Below are 19,238 nucleotides of genomic sequence, written 5' to 3' on the forward strand. Positions count from 1 at the left end.
GGTGGGGAGGTTCTCCTCAGAGTGTTCTGAGCGGGGGGGGGAGCCAGCCCTCACCATTGTTTTCTGAGGAGGGAGGGGGGACCATGTCTGATCTTTTGGTTGTTTGAAATGCCGGGGATAGATGAAAGCAGGGAGTAAGGTGTGGCAGAGGGTCAGTAATTATATTTCTAGATTTCTCTAAAGTTGTCAACCCTACCTCCCCCCCTTTCCCCAGTATCTGCAGGCCTAGGGTGAAGAAGGTGAATGGATGGCAGGATGGGGTCTTTGTGATGCATTCTGTCTTACTCAGACACCGCCCCACCCCTTCTTCCCGATGTACTGTTATTCCTCTCACCTTTCTCATCCCTTTCCCCCACACCCTTCCTCACCCTACTCCAATTCCCCTCTCATGCAACATGCCAGATTTGTGGTATGAGCAAAACAATCCCTCTAGAGACCCTAATCCAGGGAAAGACACTCAGATTTAGTAACTGGGTTATAATAATGAGGATTTCTGCACTCCGTGCCTCCAAAACCTGCATCCTTAGGGGATGATGTCCATGTATTCTCCCCTGTGACTGAAACATTCTTATGGCTATTCTGCAGCCTCTCTCCCTATCTTCAGCCTAGTGGCTCCATATGGAAAACTGGCAATGCATAATGCAGCCAATCAGGGGTGACCTTGTACAAGCGTGCCCCATCTACACCGCTCGGACATGCTACCACTTGCACGTTTGACTTCATGTATCTGAGTTGGCAATAGTGGTACTCCCACTATTTCTGTTGGGGGACAGATCAAGCTCCTGCTGTTGCTGCCAGGGGCTGCATCCAGCCCTTCGGCAATAGTTTGTGGACCCTTGATTTAAAACCTCATTTTCACATGGCAGCACATAGCACTACCTCCGAGCAAGCAGGTGGCACAATGATTGCATCTCCTTCTTTCCGCCTGCACAGGCCAGGAAGAGAATGTGGTGTCACTTGGGAAGGAAGAAGCAGATGCCAGAAAAAGCAAGAAGAAGGGGCAGGAGGCAGAGTAGCATCAGGCCCAAAGAGAGAGGAGCAGGAGCAGCATTGGCTTGCACATCTCACACAGGCTGATTGAGTAGGCTGCTTCCGTATATCAGAGCAGGAGAAGAATGAATAAGAGAGCACGTGGGAGTGTGTGAGATAGATTGTGTAAGAGAGCAGGTATGTAAATGAGTATGTGCGTGTTAGAGAGTGTGTGCGCATGTGACACAGGAGAAAGTTTATGCACAAGAGCCCTCCTCCCCCTTACTAATCCATGAGAATCTCAGGGCATCTGGAAATCAAAAGTTCTCGGGAATAGAAAGTGAAGGATATTTTTAGCCTTATTAATTTAAATTTTTGGATGGTTGATGTGTCTATTTTAAATATTTTTTTGGTGTTTGGGAAATTTATTAAAAAATTTGATATTGCTTTAATTATTTAATGTTATTCTTTTGTCAGTTGTTTTGAAATATTTATTTTCTTTATCGAATGGTTTTACTGTTATTGATGTTTTATATTTTTTTTATTTTATTCTTTGAGGGAAAATTATTTAGCACAGTGTTTCCCAACCAGTGTGCCTTCAGACCTGATCAGATGTGCCACAGAAAAGTCACCACTGCCTGATACTCAGATCCAGGCCAGCACCTGAGCCCTGCTCCCAGTACCTTGCAGGAACAAGAAACATCAGCAGAGGCTTTTTACACTTGTAGGAACTGCTGAGAACATGTGTAATCATGCATGCCCCTTCCTAACTGCAGCATGGACCCTGGAGTGTGACAAAGGGTGGCATACAGATCACAGATAATTGGGACCTCCTTTATGCAACATGCATAGTGCACATAGCACTTCCTCATTTTTCCCATCTTTGATTTGTTCAAGTCTTTGTCTTATCCCCAGGCTGAGTGAAAGAGGGAGAACATGCACTGAGCACTGGTTTTGACTCTGAATGTTATGAGCAGCACTAACAGTGAAGGAGCTCTGGTGGCCACATGCGGCAGCCAAGATAATTGAGTTGGTTGTCCACTCCAACTTTTCACTTCTTCTGCGGAATCTGGTGCATCGTGACAGGTTCATGTGTGACTTCGCCCCCTCTCGTCCATGGTTTCAAAAATTTTTTGTAAGAGGTGCTATTGGTGCTTTCAAGGCTTCCCTAGCTATTGTGGCCATGAGCCCTTTCTATTTCTATTCTACCTGCTCCATGGAGGCTGGTGTGCCACACGATATTTTTGTTAATGTAGGTGTGCTTTATGCTTGAAAAGTTTGGGAAACTCTGATTTAGTAACTGGATCTGTCTAGAAGGCTGCTGGTACAGTAATAATAAGTTTATTTATTTATTTATTTTAGTTTTTTTTCTATACCGGCATTCGTGAGAGTGTCACATCATGCCGGTTTACAATAAACAAGGGAGTGATGAGAGGTATAGAGAACAAAGTAAATAACATGTGTTGAACCAAAAAAAACAATTACAGTTACAATAAAACAGGGATAAGTACAACTTGGAGCAGAGAAGTGATATGAAAAAATTAACATAATATATTAATCTAACTTTGTAATAAGTCCTAGTAGAAACAAATGCTCACATAGCTTGGTCAATAAACAGACTGCAAAGACAGAATGACTTAGCTGCTGGGCCTGTCTGGCAGGCTGCAGTACAGTAAAAACTAGCTGTCCTGGTGGAAACATAGGCATTCACGTAGTTGGATCTGTCTGGCAGGCTACACAGAGGATCTAGGAGGCCGAATGATCAGGCAACAGCCATACTAGGAATAGTGGCTATTTAGATTATGCAGCAATGATAGAGATTAACTAGGAGCTAGGTCCATCTGGCAGACTGCAAGTACCATAAAACTAGAAGTCCCAGAAGAAAGCAGAGTTGCTTACCTGTAACAGGTGTTCTCCTAGGACAGCAGGATGCTAGTCGTCACGAAACCTGCCCGCCTCCCCATGGACCTGGGTTCCAAGTTTGTTATTTTATTTTTATGATTCTCTGTAATGAGACTGAAGGGGGATCCTGCATGGCCATGAGGATAGTGGCATGCTGGGCATGCTCAGTGTGCCAGTCAAAGTTCCAGAAACTTTGACAGAAGTTTTCCGTGCCGGGCTCCATCTGATAATGTTACCCATCTGTGAGAACTACCATCCTGCTTGTCCCAGGAGAAATGCAGATGCGCTCACAGATTTAGCAGGTACTTACCACTTTTGTTGACCAGATTGGTATAAAAGGTTGGCAGTAGTGGGAAAATTGTAAGAAGCTGGATATTCAGATAACAGCCATGCTAGTGTTCATGAATGAATCATTGTGGGACCTTTATAGTTGAAAAAGGGTGGGGTGCTTGATGTAAACTAATATAAATAAACCATATACCCCCACTCTCAATGTTAGAAAACCAATAAACTTAAAAAATTGTTAAACGGAATGGGGTAAGTTTCATACAGATCTGCTACTAGCCTCCACGGCTCTGTTCACAGATATCTCATGTTTGTAATTATCAACTGTCCCCTTCCCATCCTCCTATTTTTATTCAATTAAAGGTGTCTTAAAATCAATAAACATTTTATTTTTTTATTTTTATTTTGTTTTTATTTTATTGTACCAATTTACCAGATTTTTTTATTTTTGTCTCATACCATCCCGGTAATTCGTTCAACCTCAAAATATTAGCTTGTTATATTCAGTTCAGTGTCTTACTGACTCAGTTCAAACATTTTTCCTTTTTACTTTTTTACTAAACGCACATAATGTTGTCTTCTATTATACAATTGTCCCCGATCACTTAGCTTATTCTTGCTCCCAACATGGCCATGTTTCGATAGGTTGTATTTCTTCATCAGGGGAGTGCTGATTCTGTCTCTTAACCTCACAGAGGGGACCTCGCTTGAGCTTGAAAGACATACACGAGATATCTGTGAGCAGAGCCATGGAGGCCAGTAGCAGATCTGTATGAAACTTACCCCATTCCATTTAACAACTTTTTAAGTTTATTGGTTTTCTAAAATTGAGAGTGGGGGTATATGGTTTCTTTGAGTATCAGTTTTTACCCTACCACTAGCAAAGATTTGGTATTAGGGTATTAGGCATCTTGCATGTTCAGTTACCTAAAAGAATGGAGTACTATAGAATGTCTTGGCCTTTTGATGCCATTTTTCCTCCTGCCTTAGCCCTCACTGCCACTCTTCTTGCCTTGTTGCTCTGCTCCTACCATTTCTGATTTTAGTTGCCAACGTCACTGCTGCTGCTGCTCCAAGCCACTTTTAGTTCTCTGGAGTATTTCTTCCTCTCCTATGGCTGTCTTTGAAGTTCTTTCTAAATCCCCTTCCCCTATGGTACTCACGGATTCCTGCTCTTGCCCTAGCAAACCAATACTTTACACAGGTCTTACCCAGTTATCTTTAATGGTTTTATTCTTAAAACTCCCTTCCCTAACAATTTCATCCACTATTGATGAATTATACCACAGCAAAAGGCAGAAGCAGGAGAATTACAGCACCCAAAAACCAGGACTCTGCTCCTCCAATATTACTGCTGCTTAGGTAATGGAGGCAGTATTTACAAAACCTAATTCAGAAGAAAAATCTTGTCCTGGATTCCTCAAGTCACAGGATATTAAACAGCTAGTGACTGAAGAGTATTTGTGGCCTCTAGTAAGTAGCATCTTAGCCTCTAGTGAGGAGGTAGATTTTATTTATTTTTATTTTAAACATTTTCTATACCGTCATTAAGTTAAATACCATCACAACAGTTTACAGAAGGGCACGATAAAGAGAAATATGGGTGGTATAGATTACAAATTACTCATGTGCATCATAGTACAGTAACAATTTAAAATAATAACTAGGTGTGTAAGTTAAACATGATTGTTAGGAACAAATTAGGCAGTTTGATTTTAACATTAATATGCTTATGTAGGTTACTAAAAACTTCTAGCTTGGTGCATCCTTATTGCTCAACTATTTTTCTCTTTTTCTTTATCTTTATAAAATGCTTGTTTAAAAAGCCAGGTTTTCAGATTAGTTTTGAATAATTTCAGATTTGTCTGTAGTCTTATTTCGAATTGGTTAACCCACTCTTCTTGATTGGTCTATGCAAATCCCAATTTGGTTTTCATGAGTATTGTTCAGCTTCCTCAAAATCCCCGAAGGCTTATGCAATATTCTGCAACTCTTATAAGGTAGTTCTTCTGGAAGATTTCCACCACCTGATGAAGTGACACATCAGTGGACTTGTCTTCTTTTCCCTCTTTTATGGATTTATAATTTTATGTCTCTCTCTCAGAAGCTAGTTGTATTGTTTCTTTGTTTTTCATTGTTTCCTGTTATCAGGTATTTTGTAATATTTTGTTTTGCTTGATAAGATTATAAACAGGGTAAAATGTTTTCATTGATGCTAGCATATGTCAAATATTGTATTTTGCACCTTTGGTTTAATCAATGCATAAAAGTTTTAAAACATACAAATTGTTGCGTGCGTCGGTCTCAGACGGCTTCGACCTCTGTGCCTCACCTTTCTTCTTTCTCTCTCCTCAAGCCTTGGGAAGATGGCTGCTGCTGCATCTTCATGCTGCTCTCTCCGGTGTCCCCGGATCAGCAATGGCGACGGTGTTCACCATGATTTTCCTGAGGGCCTCCTAGGGTGCGCACACGCACGCCACCCATGTCTTTATCCACGTCATGTCGGGAACCTCGGGGGTGTCCCCTTCGCGTGACATCATCATATCCTTGTATTTGGCCTGCCCTTCATTTGCTAACAAACCGAGTTAGCAAGGATTGGATTGCCTCCAGTCTAAGCTGCTCTGCTGCTTCCCAGCTGCCGCAGGAAGCTCTCTCTGCCCTTCGGGGTAATTCTTCACTAACCTGTGTACCCTCTCCTCGGGGGCCCTTCTGCTCTATTTCAGGTACCGGATACTCGCTCCTCGAGGGCCTGCTCTCCCTAATCTGGTGCCTGCCACTGAACAACTTCTGCCTGCCAGGACCTTCTACGATACAGCTTTCTGCCTCAGTGAGTACTAACCCTTTCAGTCTGTCTCACCTTCAGCTTCAGCGCTCTGTGTTTACATCTGGGACCTGTCCCTGCTTCGCCGCGCTGCCCATCACCTACTCTAGTGTGAGACTGGTCTCCTCTGCTGAGGACCCCTGGACTACTTCACTGGGTTACTTTCACTGCTGCCTGCTCCCCGGGCAGTACCATCGAGCTGTACAATAAATACAACTTCTCTGTGTCTGCGTGTATAGAGTCTAGCCTAGTACTGCGGTTCCTCACGAGGCTCCTTCCCGTGGGAGTGGCCATCACCGCAGTACCCAAGAATCCACTCCAACACCTCATAACCATAACACAAATAAGCAATGTTTTAAAGCTGCAGTACATTCTATCGCCTTTTTCAGGGACCACTGATGTAATGGAAACTGAAAACGGCATATCATTTGTGTAAAGCCGATACAAAATATCCAGATCAGCCAACCATCTGCAAAGTGATCTCAAATAAATGTTAAACAAGATAGCAGATAAGGCAGATCTCTGAGGTATTTTTATATTTAAAGAAAACCAGACAGAAGATGCTTGTCAGATTCTGACTTGCTAAGAGCGTGCTGTTAAATATGACCTGAACTATTTTAGCAATCCCCATATTGGCTAACTGAACCAAGAGTATCTCATGATTGAGGGTATCAAATACAGATGATATATCTAGAAGTACTAGAATATACTTCTGTCCAGGCCCGAAGCCTCTTCAAAAAACAAACAAACTTGATAACAATATGATTTTTGCGCTATGATTGGGGTGGAAGCCGAATTGGAAGCAGTCTAATGCTTCATGCTTATCAAGAGAGGGAGGGGAGGGGAGAGAGAGAGAGAGCCTCTAGGGAGGCCTTCCCAGTATGCAACTTTTATATGCCTATAGGAGGGGCAGCTAATAGCTCGAGGTGAGGTGATGGTGGTGGTTTAGGATTTAGGGGCCAATTTTATATGTAGAGTGAGACGTAAGAACAGCACAGTACACCTCGGTGAAGATTTGACATCATTTGGAGTGAGGAAAATCTCACCAGGATGACATTTCTTCTATGTTCTCTCGCCTTAGCTTGATGGACTCTATAACAGGGTACCATCAAGCTAGGGAAAGATAACATAGTACAAAATTTCATCTTTGTGAGACTTTCCTCACTTCAAATGATGTCAAATCTTCAATGAGGAGTACTGTGCTATTCGTACATCTCTCTATGCACAAAAAACTGACCCTTAAACCCTCACCAACACCTCACCTTTAGCTATTAGCTGCCCCTCCTATAGACATATAAATAGTTGCATACTGTGAAGGCCTCCCCAGAGGCTCACTCTCTCTCTCTCCCTCCCCTCCTTTCCCTCTCCCTCTCCCTTCCCAAGCCCAGAAATGGCCGAAATGCAATTTGAAACATTTATCATGAATTGCGTTATGGCCGTTTCAATCATATTGCACAGCTTAACGCCAGGAAAAAAGGTGTCGTTATTTCCGGGCGTTTAAACTGTGCGATAGCATGCGTTATGCTATCACATGGTGTGATATTGCCCATCTTCATAAATTCCACCCAAACTCCTCCCTAATCCTGCCCCTTCCCAAAATTTGCGTTTGCGCCGTGCAATAGTGCTATTATCACATGCGTTATGGCGTTAACGTGCTATCACGTGTGTTAACGCCATAATGCATTCTGATGAATTACCCTATAAGATAGCCAGATATGTCTATCTGGCTAATTTAGATAAATGTCTAGATTCTGAATATTGCCCCCTGGGCAGATAAATCAGTGATTTTGAAATGAAAAAAAGCTGCAAATTTCTTCACAGCTGACAGATAAATTGCTCATGACACCCATCTCCTCCAGAGTTGTGATGTGTCAACTGTTTATTAAGAGTGTGAAATGGCTCCCTGGAGTGGTTCCCTGCAGCTAATAGACTAGCAAAAAAGAACTTTCCTTTTGGCCTTATCCACAAGATATATATTTAGCCAGGTATCGACTGTAACTGGCAAGGTTAATTGCAGAATTAGCCTTCTGCCAACAGTGTTCGGCTTGTCAGTCATTGTTTTCTTCTTTATTAAACTACAGTGCAGAGTAACACTTTCAAAGGCGCAACTTTATCTAAGGTATTTGTTAGTGACTCATGCTATGCTGAGATCATGGGTGGATTCAGTCATATTTGCTGATGTTTATCTCAAATCCAAATCCTAGGCACACGCCTTCCACAGCTGGTCTGACTCAACATGAGCACTTTTAATTTGAGCCATCACTAAGATGATTTTGGCCTTTGTGCGGTTATTTGCTTTTAAAATGAATAATAAAGTGATCTGCCTATGGGACCTGGATTAATTTAACTCTGCATGTTCATCCATTGCCTTCCCAGGAAGACTAGATCTAGTATATGGCCCCCCTCTCCATGTGGGTTCCATAACAATCTGCCTCAACTGCCTGGTTATTAATGAATCTCAAAAAGTCATTGCATGGTATAGGTAGAGGCACTTTGTCTATATGAAAATTAAAATCCTCCACCAATATTGTACTATATAAATCAGTCTTAGTTGCTAATAACACCTCAATGACTGGTGATTGTTTACTCGATATCAATCCTGGGGGGAAATAATATAGAGCAACAGTCAATCCTGCAGCAGATAACAAATCCTATTGCCAGTGAATTTCAATATCGAAGTGGGAGGAATTGGGGAAAATGCAGAAAGACAATCTTGATTTCATGGGATTGAAAATGCATCTCTTGCTAGAATGTTCTTTGTTGGTCTTTTGGAATTTTGTTGCTGATTGGGGCTGCAAAGAGATTTACTTCTGGAGTCCCCCACAATTGAAATAGCTCTTCTATAGCTTAGTCCAATGCCCATTTGGATGATTGTAGTTGGCACAATGTGTCAGCTATCTGGTTTTGGTTTCCAGGAAGATAGACAGCTATCAAGTATATCTTTTGCAAAATTTCCCATTTCCATATTTTGTAGGTCTGTTATATAAAGGAGAACAAGCTTGTTCCTTTTTCTTTGTGTTGCGTCTGTTGGTCGCAGACGGCTGTGACTGCTCTGCCTTACCTCTTTTCTTCCCTTTTCCTCCTCCTTGGACAAGATGGCTGCTTCCAGTGCCGAGGGCCTCGGCGTCTCCAACTCAGCATGGGCATCCCAGTCCGCCATGCTCATTCCCGTGGCCTCCTAGGGCGCACGCACGCACATCACCTACGCTCAAACACACGTCATGGCGGGAACCTTGGGAGCATCCCCACCGCATGACGTCAATACCTCTGTGTATTTAAAGCCTCCGCTACGCTTCCACCTTTGAGTTAGCAAAGACTCCGGTTTAGCTACTCTGACTGCTCTAAGCTGCACACTTAGACGCTGCTCTACACGCCAGGGCCTCGCTCCATTTAGAAGCTCTAGGCACCCGCTCCTTGGGGGTCTCTTGCTTCCATCCACCCTTCGAGGTCTCTACTAATTAGACAACCACTCCTCAGGGGGGTCTATCTCTCTTATTTCATTTCAGGATCTCCTGACTATCAGGTACTCCCTCCTCGAGGGCCTACCAGTCTAAGTATCCTGCACCATGGACCTTCGGTCCCACCATCTTCACTACCAGGAAGACACTTGCACTATGTTCCAGTGAGTATCTTTACGATCCAGTTCTCCAACTCCACCCACCAGGCTCGGCTTATCCCGCACCATGGGTTCCTACCTACCTTGAACATCTGAGTGAGACTTCTACATCTGAGAATGTATTGGCACCTTACTGGACTTCAGTGCCTTTCCTTCCTGCCTTATACCATCTATCTACAGCAGTACAATAAAGCTTTCCACCTACAAGTGTCCATTCTCTGCGTTTAGCCTATCGCTATGGTTCCCCACAGGGCCCCTCCCCGTGAGAGGAGTCATCTCCACTGCAACTAAGGGTCACAATGCCACAAACACAACACTTTGTTGATGCACTGTATCGCTACTTGGTTGTCTGAATTTCACCTTTAACCAGGGATTGTTAGTTTGATAGAGGCAATAGATGCTGGTTCTATTGGAACTTTAGTTGCCATTGGATTTTTCTCATATGGAGACATGCAAAGGGCATTACATGGATTGTTGCTGTTATGTTGCCCAGTATCTTTATGAGATCTGCCAAAACTCTTGATTGGAAAAGGTTAGAATTATTTTGGTGAGGAACATGTTTCCCTGTGTGGTATCCAACAGACTCCTATGAGGTTAATTATATAAGTCTGTTGCAAATTGCATTTTGGGAAATTTATAATGAGTCCTATGGTCTGAAGGGTGCTCATCACAGAGAGAGTAAAGGCATGTGCTTCCTGCTAGTACTGCAGGATATAAGCTAATTATTCAAACAGGACAAAAACATTTTTCTTCTTTAAATGAGCTGCAATCATTACAAGACATTTCCTGAAAACACTGGGTGCTGCAGAAAATCCAAAAGGGAGAAGTTGATACTGGTAATGTTCATTGGCTATGATGAAACGTAGAAATTTTCTGTGAGCCTTGAGAATTAAAATATGCTTGTAGGCATCTGAGGTCCAGAGTGATGAGCCGGTTGTTGATTTTTGAATGAGGGAGGGTGGTTCCTAAAGAGTTTATCCTGAACTTTTCTTTCTTTAGGTGCTTGTGGAAATCTCTGAGGTCCAAACTGTTTTTTTCAGTATAAGGACGTAATTGGAGTAAAACCCTGTACTCCTTTGTGGTACTGGGACTGGCTCCCACTGCACAGGAAGCAAGAAGGCCTAACGGCCCTTGTTGAAGGCGCAGGAGCTGTTTTGTATTTAAGTGGCGATTCTTTGAGGGATTGCTTAGTGATAAGGTTTTGAAATTTAAACAATATCGCTGATATATGATCTTTAATACCCATAAGTCTGTTGTTATCAGACTGGTAGAGCTGAAATGTTGAAGCCTTACCTCCACTGAAAGGCTGTTTAAATTACACCTTAGAGCTTTGTCGACATTGCAGACAAAAACAAAGCTCAGAGCCTGCTTTGCTACTGTTGTAGGCGAGGCTGCCCCTTTCTGCTGAGAGATGTTTTCTCTGTTGTAGCTGCTGAGAGGGCAAGAAGAGTGGAGCAGTGATCTTTAGAAACATCTAGTGTTTCTTTTACTTTGTCTCCAAAGAGATTAGCTCCTATGTTTGGAGCATCAGCCAGTTTTTCATGATCATTATCACAAAACCCTGATGCTCACAACCATGCTAGCCTTCTGTCCCCATGACTATTGCAAAAGCCCTGAAGGAAGTACTGTATGCATTGTAAATCAGACACTTTCCACATTACTCTGCTTCTTGTTGTGTTGGTTTAAAATTATCCATGAAAAGTGCTGGTTCATGCCCAGCTTTTGTAAAGAATTATATGCATATTGTATCATAAACAGCTGATGAGCAGGTATTCTGGATGTTAACATAGCTGATTGAAAAATCTTTTTTGTAATGTTGTCCAGTAATTTAGCATCCTTAACTGGCAGGGTGCTGTAATGAGTTATAGAATGTTTAGCTTTCTTTAAAGCTGATTCTACAATCACTGACTCATGTGGAAGTTTTATGTTTCGAGAACCAGGACAAGGCTGCACCTTGTATTTGAGATCTAACTTTCTTGCTCCATTTTATATAATGTTTGCCATATTCTTATTTGGAGTTCCGTGGGAACTCTATGCACTGAAACTGGTACTACTTGTTTTGGAGCTATGGAGACTTTGTGAAGATCCACTTCTTTATAGCCCAGTTTGTTTGGCATTGTGAAAAAAAACCGAAGCTAAGTCAAGCTCAATATTTATGATTTTAAAGAAGTGTTTTGTTTTGTTTTGACTCACAGAAAAATGAAAAAATGACTAAGATAAAATAAGAAATAAAAGGGAGTACCACAGGAAAAAAATTTGAGAGACTAAAGAAGAGAGCACACAAAGGCATCCTTGCACATGAGCAGAAGACTGAGGAAACTCACACTGCAGTGGCTGCACCTGAATACCCCCAGACACTGAGAAAAAACCTGTTTTGTGGACAACCGCTGGAAGGCCCTCACCCTCAACCCTGCTACTGCACCCGTGCACAGAGCCTTTGCTACCCCTCCCATCACTTCTTGAATTGGGGACTGAAAAGTCGGCATGCAGCACAGTCACCAGCAGAGCTGCTGAAAGGCCCTGCTATTGCACCTGTGCATAGAGTCTTTGCTACCCCTCCCTGTCACTCATCAACCCATGGAGTGAAAAGCTGGCATGCTGCAGCATCCCAAAGTCCTTAAGCTTGGACTTTTGTAAGGTGTTCTTCCAGCCATATTGGCAAGTAACCAAGTCTTGTATAGGGAAACAGGAAGGGTAATATCAGGTCTTTCCCCCACTATGGCTGTGGGCCTCCTCTTCTACCCAGCCAAACTTAGACGCTTTTAACTTTGGAAGCCAAGTTGCGGGACCAATAGATCTTGGAGTTTTGTCCTCCGGTCTTCAGGGTTCTTCCATCTCCCTTCGTCCCGAAGGTCCAATTCCACTACAGCTTTCAAACATACTTCAGTTGGGGCAGGGGACTGGTTATGTGAGTACCAAAGTTGTCTCTTCTTTCCAGACCTCAGGTGGGGTTTCCCAGACTGTAGAAGCTTTAACAACTACTCCCACAGGTGCTCCTATCCTGGAGAAACCTGTGGTGGTGGTGGTGATTATAGCCTGTCCTTCCTTCGTTCAAAACAGGGTACAAAAGAACACTCATAATAAAAGCAGTGTTATACAATAAAAACAAGTAACAATATACAAGTCAAACAATACAATACAATATATCTTTGTCTTGAGGAGGCTCAATATTAATTTTGGAAGGGTAAGGTCAAATGCAGATAGGATATAGAATAGAGTTCCATAGCAATGAATGAACATACTCAAATTATTAAAGAAAGGTATAAAAACATCTCTGAATTAAAAGCACCCTATAAAAACATTTTTGAGACTGTTTCTTTAGTTAGAGAGAACTTTGGATTGCATAGGAGGTTGGAGATTCTTGGCAACCAAGCAAAAAAGTGTAACTTAAGATTTTTCAATTTTCCAATGTCTCTGATGGTTTCTCCATTGGAAATGCTTGGGAGATTTTTTTATAGATTTCCTTAGAGTTTCTAAGGAACAATTCCTAAGATTGCCAAGGTTTATTACCTTCCGGATTCAAAGGTTTCCATTAGACCTGACAATGATAACATAGCTCTTAATGATGCCTCATTTAATCTTATTGATTTTTTTGGAAAACAGTCTGCTATCAAGGATGATGCAACTTTGTTGAATATGCTTAAGAAGCTGATAAGCAATGACCCTTACATCTTTTCCTTCATTTTAGAGATCAGAAATTCTTTGGACACAAATTATCTGTTGTTCCTGACTGGATCTGCCCTACAGCAGTCCTAAGGAAAGCATTTTTGGAGAAGCAAAGAATGTTGTCTCTTGAAGCCACTTTTCTATTAGAGTACCTGTATAAATGTTTGGCTAAATTACAAGGTTAGAATTATATATTTTTTGTATCCCAGCCAATTGGAAAATTTTATAAAGAAAGTTCAGTTGCCTACTTGTAATAGATGTTCTCCTAGGACAGCAGGATGTTAGTCTTCATATATGGGTGACATCATCCGATGGAGCCTGGCACAGAAAACATTTGTCAAAGTTTCTAGAAACTTTGGCGAGCAGACTGAGCATGCCCATCCTACTACTATCCGTATGTCCACGTGAAGTCCCCCTTCAGTCTCATAACATAGCAAAGTAGACGAGCGAAAAAATAAAATAAACTGAAGGTGAACCCAACATCATGGGGAGGCGGGCAGGATTCCTGAGGACTAACAGCCTGCTGTCCTAGGAGAACACTTGTTACAGGTAAGCAACTGCACTTTCTCCTAGGACAAGCAGGATGGTAGTCCTCACATGATGGGTGAATACAGAGCTTCAAACTGCCCCATTTAACCAGAGAGACCAACAGCGGCCGAACAAGGTTCCAACGGGCACAACACAACTGCGGCGCTGTGGGGAAAACAGGGGGCAGACTGGTCCCACAAGGAGCATGAGGAGAGACAGTTGGGTTCAGTTCTGGAATAGGTTGCGCAGGACGACTGACCAAAGGCACTGTGTCCTGACGGCTAGCCCTGTGAAGGCGGTAGTGAGTTGCAAATGTGTAGAGAGAACTCCAGGTTGCAGTCCGGCAAATTTCTGCACCGTGGACTGCACGCAAATGAGCCACCAACACTGCCATGACCCTGCCAGCTAGCTGAATGCCTGCTTGCGCATAGCAGGAGGCGTTGCAATCTGCCAGCCAGTTCGATAGGGTTTGCTTACTCACTGCAGCACCCAGCCTGTTGGGGTCAAATGATACAAAGAGCTGGATGGATTGTCTCTGGTTTACTGTGTGATCTAAATAGAAGGCTAGCACCTGTTTACTGTCCAGGGTGTGGCCAGCACATTTCCCAGAGTGGGAATGTGGCCTCGGAAAGAAGGTGAGTAGAACAATTGCCTGATTGATGTGGAAATCATTTACCACCTTGGGCAAGAACTTAGGATGCATACGCAGGACCACACGATCATGGAAGAACTTCGTGTACAGTGTGTACATAACCAGGGCCTGAAGATCACTGCCCCTGCAAGCGGAAGTGATCGCCCCCAGGAATGTGACTTTCCAAGTGAGGAACTTCAGGTCACAGAACTGCAGAGGCTCAAAGGGAGGCCGCATCAGTCTCACCAAGGCCATGTTGAGGTCCCAGGATGCTGCCGGAGGCCGAAGAGGGGGCTTCAGTTGGAGGAGACCCCACCTGAAAACTGCCAACGATGGGGTGGATCGAAACGGGCATACCAGCAACACCTCGGTGGTATGCGCTGACAGGGCTGAGTTGTACTCTGACAGAACGGGTCTGGAGACTAGACTCAAACAAGAGCCACAGGTAGTCCAGCAGCCAGGGGAGAGGGCACGAAAGAGTCCAAACCCTGTCCTCTGCACCAGATGGAAAAGCGTTTCCATTTTGAGCTGTAGGACTTCCTGGTCGAAGGTTTCCAGGATTCGATCAGGACCTGGGAAACACTGTCTGAGAGCTGTAAGGGATGGAGGATTTTGCGCTCAACATCCAAGCCATGAGGGCCAGTGCCTGGAGGTTTGGGTGGTGCAGAGTGCCCTGGTTCTATGATATGAGGGTCGGGTGCCGTCCCTAGAGGGATGGCGCATGCACTGACAGGTCCTGGAGAATTGGGAACCAAACCTGCCGAGGCCAGAAGGGTGCCTTGAGAATCATGGTCCCATTCCCCCGAAGCTGACAGTATCTTCGAAAGGAACAGGAGAGGTGGGTACGCATACAGGAGGCCCTGCCCCCAGTGAAGGGAGAAGGCATTGCAGGCCAGATGGCCGTTCCCTGTTACCAGGGAGCAGAATTTGCTCACTTTGTGATTGAGATGGGAGGCGAACAGGTCTACATACGGCATGCCCCAGCGGCAGAATAGGCCGGCCGCTATCGCAGGATTGAGGAACCACTCGTGTGGCTGGAGCTGAGGCGGTTTGCCATCACGTTGAGGTGACCTGGCAGGTAGGTCACCTGCAGATACATCCCTTGAGAGAGGGCCCAGTTCCAGATCTTCACTGCCTCTTGGGAGGAGGAACGAGCCCGTGCCGCTCTGCTTGTTGATGCACCACATGGCGACCTGGTTTTCTGTCCTGATCAGAACTTCCTTGGATGACAACTGATCCCAGAATGCCCACAATATGTACCATATTGCTCAAAGTTCCAGAAAGTTTATCTGGCAATGTGCTTCAGTGGCAGTCCAAAGGCCTTGAATGTGTAGGCCGTTCAGGTGGGCTCCCCACTCCTGAGGGGAAGCATTGGGAGTGAGGGTCACCTGGGGCAGCGCGGGCTGGAATGGAAGCCCATGTTCTAGATTGGGGAGGGCTTCCCACCAGGTCAAAGATAGCTTGAGAGGGTCCGAGCCCATGATCGGAGCCTCTAGATCCTGGAATGCCTGCTGCCTCTGGGACCTCAAGGCCCACTGAGGGCTCCTCATGTGGAGGCAGGCTAAAGGAGGCACATGGACGGAGACCGCTATGTGGCCCAGCAGGTGGAGCAGGAGATGGGCTGGCACCCTCCTGCTTTTGTGGATGAGGATGGCCAGCGAGGTGAGGGCAATTGCCCTGTCCTTGGGCAGGAAAGCTTTCGGTTGTGCAATGTCCAACCTGGCGCCTATGAAGTCTAGCTGCAAGGATGGACAGAGGTGCGATTTGAGGTAGTTGATGACAAACCCCGCAATCTGCAGGGTCTGATTCATCAGGGCCAGAGCTTGCAAGGCTCCGGAGCGGGAGTCGCTCCTGACCAGCCAGTCATCCAGGTATGGGAACACATGGACCAAGTGACACCTGAGGTAGGCAGCCACCACCACGAAGCATTTGGTGAAGACGCGGGGGGGGGGGGGGGGGGGGGGGGAGCTGATGCCAGCCCAAAGGGCAGCACTCTGTATTGAAAAAGTGAATTCGCACCATGAAGCTGAGATACTTCCTGTGTTTGGGGACAATCGCAATCCTTCAGAAGTTGGCCATAGAGGCAAAAACTCATAATAAAAACGTTTTTAAATATATCCAAAGCAAGAAACCTGTGAGGGAGTCAGTTGGACCATTAGATGACAGAGGGGTAAAGGGGCTCTTAGGGAAGATAAGGCCATTGCAGGAAGACTAAATGAATTCTTTGCCTCCGTGTTTACTAATGAGGATGTTGGGGATATACCAGTTCCGGAGATGGTTTTCAGGGGTGATGACTCAGACGAACTGAACGAAATCACTGTGAACCTGGAAGATGTAGTAGGCCAGATTGACAAACTAAAGAGTAGCAAATCACCTGGACCGGATGGTATGCATCCTAGGGTTCTGAAGGAACTAAAAAATGAAATTTCTGATCTATTAGTTAAAATTTGTAACCTATCATTAAAATCATCCATTGTACCTGAAGACTGGAGGGTGGCCAATGTAACCCCAATATTTAAAAAAGGCTCCAGGGGCGATCCGGGTAATTATAGACCAGTGAGCCTGACTTCAGTGCCGGGAAAAATAGTGGAAACTATTCTCAAGATCAAAATTGTAGAGCATATAGAAAGACATGATTTAATGGGACACAGTCAACATGGATTTACCCAAGGGAAGTCTTGCCTAACAAATCTGCTTCATTTTTTTGAAGGGGTTAATAAACATGTGGATAAAGGTGAACCGGTAGATGTAGTGTATTTGGATTTTCAGAAGGCGTTTGACAAAGTCCCTCATGAGAGGCTTCTACGAAAACTAAAAAGTCATGGGATAGGAGGCGATGTCCTTTCGTGGATTACAAACTGGTTAAAAGACAGGAAACAGAGAGTAGGATTAAATGGTCAATATTCTCAGTGGAAAAGGGTAAACAGTGGAGTACCTCAGGGATCTGTATTGGGACCGGTGCTTTTCAATATATATATAAATGATCTGGAAAGGAATACGACGAGTGAGGTTATCAAATTTGCGGATGATACAAAATTATTCAGAGTAGTTAAATCACAGGCAGACTGTGATACATTACAGGAGGACTTTACAAGACTGGAAGATTGGGCATCCAAATGGCAGATGAAATTTAATGTGGACAAGTGCAAGGTGTTGCACATAGGGAAAAATAACCCTTGCTGTAGTTACACGATGTTAGGTTCCATATTAGGAGCTACCACCCAGGAAAAAGATCTAGGCATCATAGTGGATAATACTTTAAAATTGTTGGCTCAGTGTGCTGCAGCAGTCAAAAAAGCAAATAGAATGTTAGGAATTATTAGGAAGGGAATGGTTACTAGAACGGAAAATGTCATAATGCCTCTGTATCGCTCCATGGTGAGACCGCACCTTGAATACTGTGTACAATTCTGGTCGCCGCATCTCAAAAAAGATATAGTTGCGATGGAGAAGGTACAGAGAAGGGCAACCAAAATGATAAAGGGGATGGAACAGCTCCCCTATGAGGAAAGGCTGAAGAGGTTAGGGCTGTTCAGCTTGGAGAAGAGACGGCTGAGGAGGGATATGATAGAGGTCTTTAAGATCATGAGAGGTCTTGAACGAGTAGATGTGACTCGGTTATTTACACTTTCGAATAATAGAAGGACTAGGGGGCATTCCATGAAGTTAGCAAGTAACACATTTAAGACTAATCGGAGAAAATTCTTTTTCACTCAACGCACAATAAAGCTCTGGAATTTGTTGCCAGAGAAGGTAGTTAGTGCAGTTAGTGTAGCTGGGTTCAAAAAAGGTTTGGATAAGTTCTTGGAGGAGAAGTCCATTAATGGCTATTAATCAATTATACTTAGGGAATAGCCACTGCTATTAATTGCATCAGTAGCATGGGTTCTTCTTAGTGTTTGGGTAATTGCCAGGTTCTTGTGGCCTGGTTTTTGGCCTCTGTTGGAAACAGGATGCTGGGCTTGATGGACCCTTGGTCTGTCCCAGCATGGCAATTTCTTATGTTCTTATGTTCAGGTCGAGGGAGCAAAGCCAGTCCCCTCTTCAGAGGAGGGGGGGATCAGCGTGCCCATAGAGACCATCTTGAATTTTTCTCTTACGAGAAACTTCTTCAGTGCCCTGAGGTCGAGAATAGGGTGCAAGCTGCCATTCCTTTTTGGGATGAGGAAGTACCTTGAGTAGAACCTTTGGCCCTGCTGTTTGCAAGGGACCGGTTCCACTGCACCCACTGCAAGGAGGGCAGAGTTCCCCATTTGAAGAACAACCGCATGGGCTGATGAACCCAACGATGGATAAAGGGAGAGGTCTCTGGGAGATGCTTGAAGTGCAGACAGTACCCCTGGTGAATGATAGAGAGGACCCAACAGTCCGATGTGATCTCTTCCCAGTGCCGGGCGAAGCTGAGGAGCCTGTCACCAACTGAAGGATCGGGGAAGGGGAACTGCCAGCTGGCTTATGCTCCCTCTCTGCCAGTCAAAAGCCCATGGCTGGGGCTTGCTGGGGTGCCGGTTGGGGTCTGGCGGCCTGCTGCTGGCGGGGCCAACCCCTGGATCCGGTTCAGGCCGTGCGAGTTCGAGTGTCCAGAGGATAATATTTCCTCTGCCGATAGAAGGGTTTACAAGAACCTTGCTTGGAGGATTTCCTGGCCGAGGAAGGCCCTTCAGAAGGACTAGAGGATAGCTGCTGGAGGGTATCATGATGTTCCTTCAGCTACACCATCGCATCTCAGACCTTATCCCCAAACAGATTCTTGCCTATACAAGGGAGATCGGCGAGCCTATCCTGGACCTTCGGCCAGAAGCTCGGAGCCAAGCCATCTG

This window comes from Rhinatrema bivittatum, chromosome 3, assembly GCF_901001135.1.
Source record: "Rhinatrema bivittatum chromosome 3, aRhiBiv1.1, whole genome shotgun sequence".
Taxonomy (NCBI): Eukaryota; Metazoa; Chordata; class Amphibia; order Gymnophiona; family Rhinatrematidae; genus Rhinatrema; species Rhinatrema bivittatum.